The sequence below is a fragment of the Alosa sapidissima genome, chromosome 4 (assembly GCF_018492685.1).
Source record: "Alosa sapidissima isolate fAloSap1 chromosome 4, fAloSap1.pri, whole genome shotgun sequence".
Lineage (NCBI taxonomy): Eukaryota > Metazoa > Chordata > Actinopteri > Clupeiformes > Clupeidae > Alosa > Alosa sapidissima.
This window is the reverse complement of record NC_055960.1, coordinates 33,986,382-34,000,252: the sequence shown is the minus strand read 5'-3', so window position 1 is coordinate 34,000,252 and position 13,871 is coordinate 33,986,382.

Genomic DNA, 13,871 nt, shown 5'->3' with positions numbered 1-13,871 from the left:
TATGCAATTTTGAGAGCTATTAGATTGGAAAGGCACAACTGGACATGTTAAACATTTATAAAGAACCAGGAAGTTACCAAACGGAAAGTTTTATGCAAATAAACATTGACTGAAGATATTTTGGATTCAGGCACTTGGCAGCATCAGTTTAACACTTGCAGGGAATGATCAATTACAACAACAGAACTGTGAATTTAAACATAGTAGGCTACTGTACTACTCAGGTGCTTTGAGGCAAATAACACCACACAGGCACAGACACAAGCTACCAGTGAATTAGAGCGTGGATCGGGCCGCAAATTTCTGTCCGAACCCGGCCCGCGTCCGACAGAGTTGCGTTCGAACCCGACCCAAACCCGACAGGCATTTTCATTTTTATGTCCGAACCCGACCCGAGCCCGACGCAGATGATGCCTCAGTTATTCTCAAGCTAGTGAAACGTTCACGTTTGTGGATAGCGTGTCTTTTTAGCCCATTAAACGGAACACACAACAAATTGTCTACAGAATCAGATGAGCGTGCACGCACGCAGGTCACACACAGCGCACATTAACACAAGAGGCCCAAGCAAGCATAGCCTAAATAGAATTCTTGTCTTACCATTGACGAAAAGTATTAAAAATGAACTGCAACAGTTGTTGAAACTACAGTGCCTCTGTCACTGATCCATATGCCGCATCGACGTTAATTGGGGCAACTCCAGGAAATCCTCATCCAGTTGAACGAGACGACCTTATAGCCTACCGGTAGCCGTCTTTACCACAGTATGCAACTGTCTATGCAATTTTAATCTTAAAATGTCCTGATAGGCTAACAACTTTTTTTAACGTCACCCAAGACTGTGCTTATGTGCATATGTTCGATGTGCATAACCTTTGTTTATGTAGTCGTGAGACGTGACAACGCGTGTGCATTTCAGGCGGCATGCCTGAAATGCGTTGTCACGATAAACAAATCTTGCACACAGGAAGAAAGCTATTAGGTCTTTTTTACATTTTACTTTATTCTCAAAAAACAAACGTTTGCATCATGTAAAGCAGACCTGTTGGTTACCCAACATAATAAGGAATTTAAATGTAAAGCTTTCAATGCATATCGCCCCCATGTGTCCGAACCCGAACCGAACCCGACTACAATTTCTAAATATTTGTCCGAACCTTTTTTTGTCGGGTAGCCACACTCTACAGTGAATGGACAAACTCTTCAACTGCCCATAGCTGATGTCAAAAAGGCCCTAGCAGACGTCAACCCTTGTAAGGCTGCAGGGCCGCATTACATTCCTGGACGAATTCAGACTGTGCTGAGCAGCTGAACGATGTTCTTACAGACATTTTTAACATCTCGCTTTTGACCACATGCCTCAAAAGTGCTACCATTATTCCTGTCCTGAAGAAACCATCGCCAACCTGCCTAAATGACTTTCATCCCGTTGCCCTCACATCCACAATATGCTTTGAACTGCTTTGAATGGTTGGTCATGCGGCACATCAACAACTGCCTCCCGGCGGACTTGGACCCATTCCAGTTTGCTTATCAAACCAACCGCTCAACAGAGGATGCTATGTCCAGCACACTCCATCACACGCTGTCTCACCTGGAGCAGAAGAGCACCTGTGTCAGGGTTCTCTTTATAGACTTTAGCTCTAGCCTTCAACACTAGTATCCCTTGGCAGCCGGTGGAGAAGCTGCAAGTGTTGAAGGTGGACACTGACATCTGCAACTGGGTCCTCAACTTCCTGACGCAGCGGCAGCACATAGTCAGGGTGAACAGCAGAACATCAAGTGCCATCACAGTGGTCAGGGGCTCCCCCCAAGGCTGCGTTCTCAGCCCCTTGCTCTTCAGCCTGCTCACCCATGACTGCACTGCCACACGGCCAGCAATTACCACATCATTAAGTTTGCTGATGTATAGTATAAGTATATATACTCTTTTGATCCTGTGAAGGAAATTTAGTCTCTGCATTTATCCCAATCCGTGAATTAGTGAAACACACTCAGCACACAGTGAGGTGAAGCACACACTAATCCCGGCGCAGTGACCTGCCTTCAACAACAGCGGCGCTCGGGGAGCAGTGAGGGGTTAGGTGCCTTGCTCAAGGGCACTTCAGCCTACTGGTCGGGGTTCAAACCGGCAACCCTCCGTTGCAAGTCCGAAGCGCTAACCAGTAGGCCACGGCTGCCCCAATGATGTTGCTGATGACATGACCGTGGTAGGCCTCATCAACAACAACAGCGAGTCTGCATAGAGGATGGAGTTGAAGCAGCTGACAGACTGGTGCAGGTCCTATAACCTCCCTCCCAATGTGGACCAGACCAAGGAGATGGTGATAGATTTCAGGAGGGCAAGCAAACACCCACATGCACCGCTGCTTATGGATGGGAGCGCTGAGGAGAGGGTCAGAAGTGTGAGATTCCTGGGACTCCACTTAGCTGATGAACTATCCTCGTATCCTCGACCATCAACACCACAGCAGCCATTAAGAAAGCCCAGCAGCGGCTCCATCGCCTCCAGAGACTGAGGAAAGCAGGTCTCCCCACTTTACTATAGACCCTTTCAACAATAAAAACAAAAACAATGCTTGAACATTCTATTTGGTTCCCAATCTACTTCCTCTGCATTAAGATAACATATGGAATGTTAAAAAGGAAGTCTTGTGGGGCCAACTATGATGCTGATAATGGAACTCTCTTGAAAGGTAGAGTTGCGACAATGGGTGTTCAAAATTCGTTAAGGTCACGTGGTTCATGTAAACTTCAAAAAGTTCCCGGAAGTGATTGACAATGGATTAGAATGCATTAAATAAGCTACTGTTCAATGAGAGACAGAGCCACAATTTTGGGTAATTGACAGACAATAAATGCATTGATATACTGTAGGGGCACCACGTTGTACATAATTCACAGCCGGCCATTACGTGTTCACTTGTATGGTATTGCTGCAGTCACAGCCTGCGCTTTTATCTGTTGAGTTGTTGTGTACTGTTTATTGTGTCGTGTTCTGATGACGTTGAGTGGCGCGACTGGTGTGTTACTTTAAACTGACATGCGAGCAAGTTACGAGGATTAAAGTTTTCCCTGAGTTCGGGCTTTTAAACCTATTCGCTGTGTCCATGTCTCCCCATAGTGTCGACTCCTTTACACTGGTGACCCCGACGACTTTTTGGACGGTAATCCTGAGAGTTTTCAACATGACTACTAACGCCGTTGCACTTAAGCTACCGGAGTTTTGGGAAGGACATGCGGCAGTGTGGTTTGCTCAGGCAGAGGCTCAATTCGCGATCAGAAGGATAACCGACGATGCTACGAAATATTATTATGTGGTCGCGGCCCTGGGTAGCTCAATGGCTGTCAGAGTGGTGAGTTTGCTGCAAAATCCTCCGGATGAGGATAAATATGACTGCCTTAAAGAGCTTTTGCTGGGGACTTTCGAGCTGAACGATTCCGAACGTGCCCACCGTTTGCTTTCATTGAGCGGCTTAGGTGACGCAAAACCATTGGAACTAATGGACCACATGCTGGTTCTCACATCAAGGACTTCCGCGACCTGGCTAAAGAGGCAGATAAGTTTTTTTCTGTCATGCAGCACTGCAGGGCAGCAGTGCACCACTGCGCTGCTGAATCATCGCCACCAGAGGGAGCTCTCATCACTGCAGCACAGCAGGGGAAGCAAGGCCAGTGTTTCTACCATGCTCATTTTGCCGTTTCAAAGCATCGGGAAACGGAAGGGCCGGCGCTCATTTACAGCAATGAGTGTCGGCCATACAGGCGGTTTGCTGTTCGTCACAGATGCTGTTTCCGGACGTCATTTCCTCTGTGACATAGGTGCGCAGGTAAGTGTTTTGCCTGCTACAGACTTGGACATTCAACACGGTAAACCAGGTCCCGTCTTGGAGGCTGCGAACGGACTGATCATCAATACAGCGAAGTGCCATTTCGGTTTATCTGCCATTGACTTCCTTGGCCACCATGTCACGACCGAGGGGGCGGCTCCGCTAGCAACTAAGGTGGAGGCCATTGGCCAGTTCCCGCGACCAGCCACGGTCAGGGCCCTACAGGAATTTCTAGGCATGGTGACTACCACTGCTTCGTTCCACATGCAGCTCACCTCATGCGTCCCCTCTACGAGGCACTTAAGGGTAAGGCTGCTAAACACACCATCGACTGGACAGGGGAAAGGACTCAGGTGTTCATGGACACCAAAGCGGCCTTGGCCAATGCCACCATGCTTGCCCACCCATTCTCAGATGCACCCATTGCCATCACAACTGACGCCTCTGACTATGTGGTAGGTGCCGTCCACGAGCAGCTAGTTGATGGTGCTTGGCAGCCGCTGGCCTTTTTCAGCCGGCAGTTGCGCCCAACGGAGAGGAAGTACAGCACGTTTGACCGGGAGCTGCTAGGCCTTTTCCTGGCCATACGACACTTCCGTTTCCTGCTGGAAGGCCGATCGTTCACTGCCTTTGTGGACCACAAGCCTTTAACCTTTGTCACGGCCAAGGTTTCGGAGCCATGGTCTGCCCAGCAGCAGCGTCAGCTTTCTTTTATTTCAGAGTTCACAATGGATATTCGTCATGTGGCAGGAAAGGACAATCATGTGGCAGACTGTCACAGACTAAAAGGACAATCATGTGGCAGACTGGATTATGCATGTATGGCGGCGGACCAGGTCCATGACGCTGACGTTCAGGCGTACAGGACTGCCATCAGTGGACTGCGTTTGGCGGACGTTCCTTTCAGCGGCGCGGGTGTTGTCCCTAGCAGTTGGCGCAAGCAGGTCTTTGATGCTGTTCATGGCCTTTCTCACCCCGGTAGGAGAGCGTCACAGAAGCTGGTGGCAGCAAAATTTGTTTGGCATGGCCTCAAAAAGGATGTCCGTGACTGGGCCGCTGCCTGCCTTGAATGTCAGCGGGCCAAGGTGCACCGTCACTCCAAAGCCCCTCTGGAAACTTTTCACGTCCCTGAGAAAAGTTTCGACCACGTGCATGTGGACCTAGTGGGACCTTTGCCGCCCTCCCATGGCTTTACTTACCTGCTCAGCGTGGTTGACCACACCACTCGTTGACCTGAGGCCATTCCACTGCAGTCCATCTCCACTGCAGATGTCGCGCGGGCATTCCTAGGCACGTGGGTTGCCCGTTTCGGTGTCCCTTCTGACATCACATCGGACCGCAGCTCGCAGTTCACATCGGAATTATGGATGGCCGTCGCCAACAGCCTTAGAGCCCGAGTGCACCGCACCACAGCTTATCACCCGCAAGCCAATGGACTGTGTGAGCATTTTCACCGCTCACTGAAAGCCGCGTTTGCCGGCGAGCCTCCGTGACGTCAGCTGGGTGGATCGTTTGCCTTGGGTGATGTTGGGTCTGCGTGCTGCTCCCAAAGAGGATCTCTCTTTATCCGCGGCCGAGTTGGTCTATGGACAGCCTCTGTGGGTGCCTGGTGAGTTCTTGCCTGATGTTACCCACCCATGGTCTGCTGGTGAGCAGCGGTAGGCGCACATCCATGGTGCCCAGGTTTTTGCGCCAGTGCCCACCTTTCAGCACGGCATGCCACGTTCACAGCTCTTACCAGGATTGCAGGACGCGGCATATGTGTTTATTCGTCATGATGCTCACCGCAGCTCCTTGCGTCCACCCTAGGATGACCTGTTCCGGGTGCTGGAAACGGGGGACAAATTTTTTGTCCTAGAAATCGGGGGCAAGCGAGACCGGGTGTCAGTGGACCGCCTTAAACCCGCTCACTTGGACTTGGAACTCTCCGGTGGTGGTTGCCCAGCCCCCACGGCGGGGCCGTCCTCCATCTACTGCGCTTCCACAGTCAACGAACCCTGAACTTCCTGTTCCTGCGGCCCCAGTGCCTGATGACCAGAGCAAGTTTGGCCGAGCACTGCGCCCACCTCACTGGATAAACTTGGGGGGGCATGTGTAGTTGGAGAGCAGCTTCACAGAAGAGAACTTCTGACGGCAAATTTGAGGAAAAGTTGGTAAACCACCCTTACCTAATTTGAGGGTGCTGATTCTGAATATGTTGTTTACCAAGCTCAATTTTGAGTTCTAAGCCGCATAATCAGCATTTATATCCTACAGTACATATGAACTTAGATAGTGGGAATAAGCCTAATGCAGAACTGCATCTACCGTCAGCAACAACCGACAAGTAAAAAACATTTTACTTCTAGTAACACTGGATTTGGTATGTGTGCTTGCCTCCATACTAGAGCTTGATAATGTGCTCTTCTAATATGCCATTGAGCAGCATCACTTGTTGGTGGTAGAGCCTCCGATCCTCGACATCTAGAAAACAGAGTGGCTCTGGCATAGTGTTGTCACGATACCAAAATTATGACTTTGATACAATACCTGCCATAAATATCTTGATACTCGATACTGAAGCGATATCCAAATCCTAAAATATCTGGAAAGGACGCAGGCCTCCTCCAAGTGTATTAAGTCATTTGTGTTTAATTTGGTGCACTTTTGGTCAATTCTGGGTTTCAAACTTCTAAACTTCCTACATAATTATTATTTTTGTAGTCAGTAAAATAGTAGTTTGTGTGTGATTAAGTCCTTTATTGTTTGTTATAGCTCATTTATATTGTGTGATGTTTTGGCAATAAATTACCTTTAAATAGCCAAAGTAGGCTTGATCAAGGTCTTTAGGCCATCTGATGTAGGCTACCCTAGGCCTTCCTGTGTTTATGGGATTTCTTTGACAGTTGCAAAGGGAAAAAAGTGAAGATAGTCTTCTTTGCTCCCAGTGTAATTTAATAAGTACGTTTCAACCACTCTGGGTCTTAATCAGATAGGCCTACACCATTATTACATTACATTACATTACATTTGGCTAACAACATGGTAACAGTTAAGTTTTAAAGCAATTCTCTCAACAATGTTAGGACAATTTAAAAACGGTAGAGTACAGTAAGAATAAGTGCATCAGTGAGTGCTATTTTTAAACAGTTGAGTGTCAGTTCAAGACGGGTGGTAAGTGCTAGGATCAGCAAGACTTGTTGTAAGTGGTGCTATGAGAAGATATGTTCTCTAAAGAGCTGGGTCTTCAGGAGTTTTTTGAAAATGGAGAGGGATGATCCTGCCCTTGTAGGAACTGGCAGTGTGTTCCACCAACGAGGAACAACAGATGAGAAAAGTTTGGATTGAGCGTATCTGTTGCAATATCTGTGTGCATTCCTACATTAGGTCTATTTCTTTGATAGTCAACATCATTTGCTACCACATAACAAATACCAAATAACAATACAAAAGTTTCTTACAAACTTTACTGCATACTTCTTAAATGTGCTGCAGTCAGATGGGTGCTCTAAAGACATAACTAGATCTTGAGCATCTATTACCAGTGTTGAATGAGCAGTTTTTGCAGTGATCACTACTGGACATTCCACATTGCTAGACAGCACTTGAGTGAGGATGACTTATTTCCACTTCACAAATAACCATCGCTATCTGCAATAGGTACAGTACAGGGACATTAATCAGTTCATAGCTGAGGAGTCCTAGGTCCACTTCCCTTTCAGCATCATATGCAGTAATGATGCACTGGAGAATGTTTCTTTTTGTTGCATTATAAAGGATATCTTGTCTAAATTTGTTGCAAATAATGCAAACTATATAGCACTCTTCAGCAACCCTCAAACATGCACACACTTCCATTTTTTTGCATGGCTGGGATTTGAATGATAGGAAAGAGCAGTGAGATGTTTACAGTAAAAAAAAATACAGTAATCCTCTGTAAATACTGACAACTGTTCATAATAGCCTAGTTAGTGACAAAATACTTTCTACAGAAAAATGAGCAGTCACCTACTATTCTATCAATTTATTATCAAGGAATCTATTTTGCTTCTAAACGTTATCCTGAATTTTAGCTATTATTTCAATTTATATTTTAATTTTAGCTTATTTTCATTTGCTACTTGAGGGTCATTGGGGTAATTCCTGTCCTGCCCCACAACATATCTGATACATAAAGAGTATATTAATGCCTTATTTTTTGCAATTCCTATGATATCTGATGGCAAAACCAAAAAGTATGTGAATTATGGAAATTATGCTAATTAGCAAGCTTAAAACTCAAACTCAAAATTGCGCTTGGTAAACAAAATATTTGAATTCAGCACCCTCAAATTGTGTGAAATAGCCCCTTTACCGACTTTTCTTCAAATTTGCCAACAGGACTTTTTCTGAACGTTTGTTAGCTATCTGCTCTCCCTCTAGTGTAGGGGCACCACGTTGTAATTCACAGCCAGCCATTACGTGTTCACTTGTATGGTATTGCTGCAGTCACAGCCTGTGCTTTTATCTGTTGAGTTGTTGTGTACTGTTTATTGTGTCGTGTTCTGATGACGTTGAGTGGCGCGACTGGTGTGTAACTTTAAACCTATCTTTTATTGTCTACGCTTTAAACTGACATGCGAGCAAGTTACGAGGATTAAACCTATGTCTCCCCATAGTGTCGACTCCTTTACAATACAATATTTATAACGCAGTGTAATTATTATGTAAATTGTGTAGTTACCCAACCATTACAACAATATTAAATTAAATTCCAGACCATAGCCTGCTAAATATCGGAAGGTGACCTTTTTTTCTCCCTTTTACGTATGTGTCACTTAATATTAATTTCTGTACAAAACCAAGCGTAGCCAGTCCCGGCGGCATGGGGGGGCTTTGGGGGGCCAGGCCCGTCCTGGAAGTCATCTGTGCCCGCACTGGACGAGCTTGGCTGCTCCAACCAACCCCAATCCCATAGATTGATTTTAAACACTTATTAAATGTAGGCCTATATTCAGGCCCGTCGCTAGAAGGCAAGCAAACCAAGCATTGCTTGGGGCCCCGAGCTGGCCAGGGGCCCCAAGACAACAACTGGTTAAGAATAAAATGCAACGACAAACTGTGAGCGACCCTTTGATAGTCAATGCAGTAAAGTGCAACGACACTGTTACCGGTGTTACATGGCAACTGGCACCCATGTTAACTGACGTCCAAGATGGACTCTTGGACTCTTGACGTCCAAGATGGCAGCGCGTGCACACGCAGCGACCTCTCTCTGTCCCAACCGAACAGTGTTTTGTTCGTTTAAAAAGTGTTTGTCCGAAAGTTTTACGTGTTCGTCTCATCTTACTACGTCGTACTACAAGTACAGCAGGCAGTTTCTACTGGACATCTGCAAAAGCAAGTTTTGCAGCGTTCTGGACTTTGCAACAGAGACGCTAAAGGAACTCGGACTACTCCGGCCTGCAACAACACCGGACTCGCCTGCTACTCCTCCCCTGGAAAGAAAGCGTCGGAAGCGGTGTGCGAGGAAGCAGAAGAGGGGAAAGCGCGGAGGTGTCCGGGCCAGGCTAACAGCCAACCCAACTCGCCCAGCCATACCATCCATTCTCCTGGCAAATGTACGATCACTGGACAACAAAATGGATTACATACGACTGCTGAGATCAACGAACCGGACAGTGAGTAACTGCTGTGTGCTCGTCTTCACTGAAACTTGGTTAAATGACAACATTCCGGACTCTGCTGTATCGAGCAGACAGGGCCATTGTAAAGAGAGGAAAATCACAAGGAGGAGGAATCTGTGTTTACATCCGTGACGAATGGTGCCGGGACACTGCAGTAGTATGCAAACACTGCTCACCACTGGTGGAGTTTATGATCATAAAGTGCCATCCTTTTTACCTGCCAAGGGAAATTACTGCGATTCTGCTAGTCGCAGTATACATCCCGCCTACCAACAATAACAGCAATAGGAACACGGCTTTTAGTGAACTGTACCAGGCTGTCAGTGAACAACAGACGGCACACCCAGACGGTTTCACCATCTTCGCTGGAGATTTTAACCATGCAGATATTAAAACTGTTCTTCCAAAGCTACACCAGCATGTTGATTTTCCAACTAGAGGAGACAACATCCTGGACCTGGTCTACACTACACACAAAGGAGCATACAAAGCCACCCCTCCCCCACATTGGACTTTCTGACCATATCACGGTTATGCTAATGCCCGCATACAGACAAAGAGTGAAAGCAAACAAACCGGTTCGCAAGCAGGTAAAAGTGTGGTAAAAGTGAGGGAGCCTCTGATGCTCTTCAAGATTGCTTTGACACAACAGACTGGGAAATGTTTAAGCAGGCAGCCACTTACAACAACCAGACAGACATAGAGGAGTATACAGACACTGTAACCTCTTACATCACCAAGTGCATGGATGATGTGCCCCACACAAAAGACATCATCACTCGGGCTAACTGGAAGCGAGAGCCAACCTGTCCCGTGGCATCAAGGAAGCAAAAAAGGAATACACTCACAAGATTACCACCCACTTCAAAGACAGCAGGAACGCACAAAGCCTATGGCAGGGCATTCAGGCCATCACGGACTACAAGCCCGCGCCACAGAGCTGTGAGAGCAACATCCCTCTGCTCAACAATCTGAACCGCTTCTTTGCTCGCTTTGAAGCACAAAACAGCACTTGCCCACAGAAGACCCCTCCCCCTCCACACGAGCAGCCCCTGTGCCTCTCTGCCGACAGCGTGAAGAGGACACTTGCTGCTATCAACACCCGTAAAGCAGCAGGCCCAGACAACATCCCAGGTCGTGCGCTGAAGGACTGCGCTGAGGAGCTTAAGGATGTCTTCACAGACATCTTTAACACTTCCCTGAAGCAAGCCATCGTCCCATCATGTTTCAAAGCTGCCACCATTATACCTGTGCCGAAGAAAACTGCTCCATCCTGCTTCAATGACTACCGCCCCGTGGCACTGACACCCATCATCATGAAGTGCTTTGAGCGGCTTGTCATGTCACACATCAAATCCATTCTCCCCCCCACCCTGGACCCCTTCCAGTTTGCATACCAAGCCAAACGGTCCACAGAGGATGCAATCTGCTCTGCCCTCCACCCAGCCCTCACCCACTTGGAAAAAAGAGACTCATATGTGAGATTGCTGTTTATAGACTTCAGTTCTGCATTCAACTCCATAATACCACAACAACTCATCTGCAAACTTGACAAACTGGGACTCAGTACCTACCTCTGCAACTGGCTACTGGACTTCCTCTGTCAGAGGCCTCAAGTAGTACGTGTTGGCAACAATATCTCAAGCAGCATCACACTGAGTACGGGGGTCCCCCAAGGCTGCGTGCTCAGTCCGCTGCTCTTCACCCTGCTGACGCATGACTGCACTGCAACCTACAGCAACAACCACATAGTGAAATTGGCTGACGACACAACTCTGGTGGGTCTCATCACCAAGGGCGACGAGACTCAATACAGGATGGAGGTCGACCTTCTGACCACGTGGTGCAGGGACAACAACCTCCTGCTGAACATCAGCAAGACCAAGGAGATTGTTGTTGACTTCCGGAGAGGTCACACCCAACACCTGCCACTGACCATCGACGGTGCTGTGGTGGAGAGAGTGAGCAGCACCAAATTCCTGGGGGTGCACATCAGTGAAGACCTCTCCTGGACCACCAACACTGCATCACTGGCGAAGAAAGCTCAGCGCCCCCTGTACCTCCTGCGGAAACTCAGGCGAGCAAGTGCTCCACCAGCCATCATGACCACATTCTACCGAGGCACCATTGAGAGCATCCTCTCCAGCTGTATCGCTGTGTGGGGCGGAAGCTACACTGAATACAACAGGAAAGCCCTGCAGCGCATAGTGAACACAGCTGGAAGGATTATTGGTGCCTCACTCCCCTCCCTGAAGGACATTTACACCTCCCACCTCACCCGCAAGGCGACCACAATTGTGAGTGATGCAAGTCGCCCCGCTCACAATTTGTTTGATCCACTGCCCTCTGGGAAGAGGTACAGAAGCCTGCGCTCCCGCACCACCAGACTCACCAACAGCTTCATACACCAGGCTGTTAGGATGCTGAACTCTCTCCCCCCTCTCCCCCCTCCTCCCTCAGCCACATAACATCCTGGACTTTTGGACCCACAATGGCTGCCTTGCACTACTCCACTACTCCACTTGCACTACTCCACTTGTACACTTGCACACTTTGCAACTTGTTGTTGTCCTGTTGTCCTGAAAACACTTCTGAACACACTTCTGCTGCTCTTACATAACTTGCACCACTATGCCACTTGCATACTTAGGTCAAACAGAACTACCTCAGCCATTTATTGGCCTGACTTTTGCACTATTATATTGACTGTCTACTGTATGCACAATTGCACAATTTCAACCAAATTTTGCTGCTCTTATTTCTTCATTGTATGTGCCTTCTTATTTACTTTTTATATTGTTTACTTGAATATTATGTTTGTCTGTGGCCTAGTTGCTGCTACTGGAAGAAACTGGAATCCATGCATTTCCACTGAATTATTTTTGGAATCTGATCCCTTATCATACCTGTTCATTCTTACTCGTTGCTCGACTTATCGTGACTAAATTCAAGATGGCTGCAAACGTTAAACTTCGTGAAGATACTGTCTGTATAAATCGTCTTGTAAGTAAACTACCAGTGCTTTTTCAAAGTTCTCAATGTCTCGTTTTAAATGTCAGGGCCCTAGGAAGTCTACCAATGAAGTGTGGAGATACATTGAGCCTCGTAAATGGGTGTAAAACAGTGATTTATTTGCATGGCTAGCCCGATGCCGAAGCACCACTACTGAAAAAGTTGTTGGTAGCATCGGCTAACTAGCGCCAGATTTTGGAGTGCAGGGGACAAGTCGAGATGGGCTATGAGACATACGTTCACACTCGGTATCATGTTTCAATACACTTTAGGTCAATATCACACCGGAATTCTCCTTTAATGACATAACATTGCTATAGCTTTGTAATAGGTTTTGATGAAAGTGGCATAGCTTCTCTGCTATACTAACTATTCGACTGTGATAATCTAATGGGGGTTAGGAAAACCACACGATAAATTCCATGCATCAAAGAAGACTGGAACTTTCATGTCTAGTAGTATTCATGCACGCCAGCTGTTTACTGTCTTTAAAGCACCAGGTGCGACTGTCTAATTCTCAAACAGCAGAATGCTTAAATGCTATGTTAAGCTACAAGTAGGCCTAGGTCAATGTATAACATTAGCTTGGGATGTTTTTACAGTAAGCATTGGTAGTTGTGAAAGCAGCTGCATCCCTTCTAAATATCAAAATATGGAAATGCTAACATATCTTTTCTTTCTCCCTCAAGGTTCTTTGCTTAAATTTCTCAGCCCTCAGGCTCTTCCTAAGGATACCTCCACTGATGAAGATGGGCTGAAAGGTTAATCCTATGTGTGTGTGTGTGTGTGTGTACTTCTATTTATGTTGGATTTTTAAATTGCTATACAACCTGCACTCTTTATAGTTTGAACAATGCATCCTTTTTCTGCATAAGATGGCAGTGTTTTATTTTCTCACTAAAAAAAGTCTAAACTAAAAAAAGGTTAATGTGAGTGTGTGTGTGTTTAAGTATGTTGGATTTAGTTATTGTGCACTTGTTTACATTTATATTGGATTTTATGGTATGGTGGTGTTTTTGCAAATGTTCAAATGTTCAAAATGTTCAAAACTAATGCACAGTATATATATGCAACTGCAGTATTTGCACTGTCAAAATTTTGTATTTATATAAACTGTAGGTGAACTTAAACTGTATGGCTATGCTGTAGGCTTTGCGTTCGGTGGGGTGGGGTGGGGGGGGCTCCATGTCCATTTTGCTTGGGGCCCCCAAATTCCTTGAAACGGCCCTGCCTATATTATACGTTTGTCAATCTAGCAAGTAGCAAATAAAACTTGTAAAATCTGTATTATTCCGTAGCTATCAATCAGGAACATTAGGTAATGTTGGCCTGGCCTGTACATTTGTCACGCCTCAAAATTTACATACAGACCAGCCCACTGGTG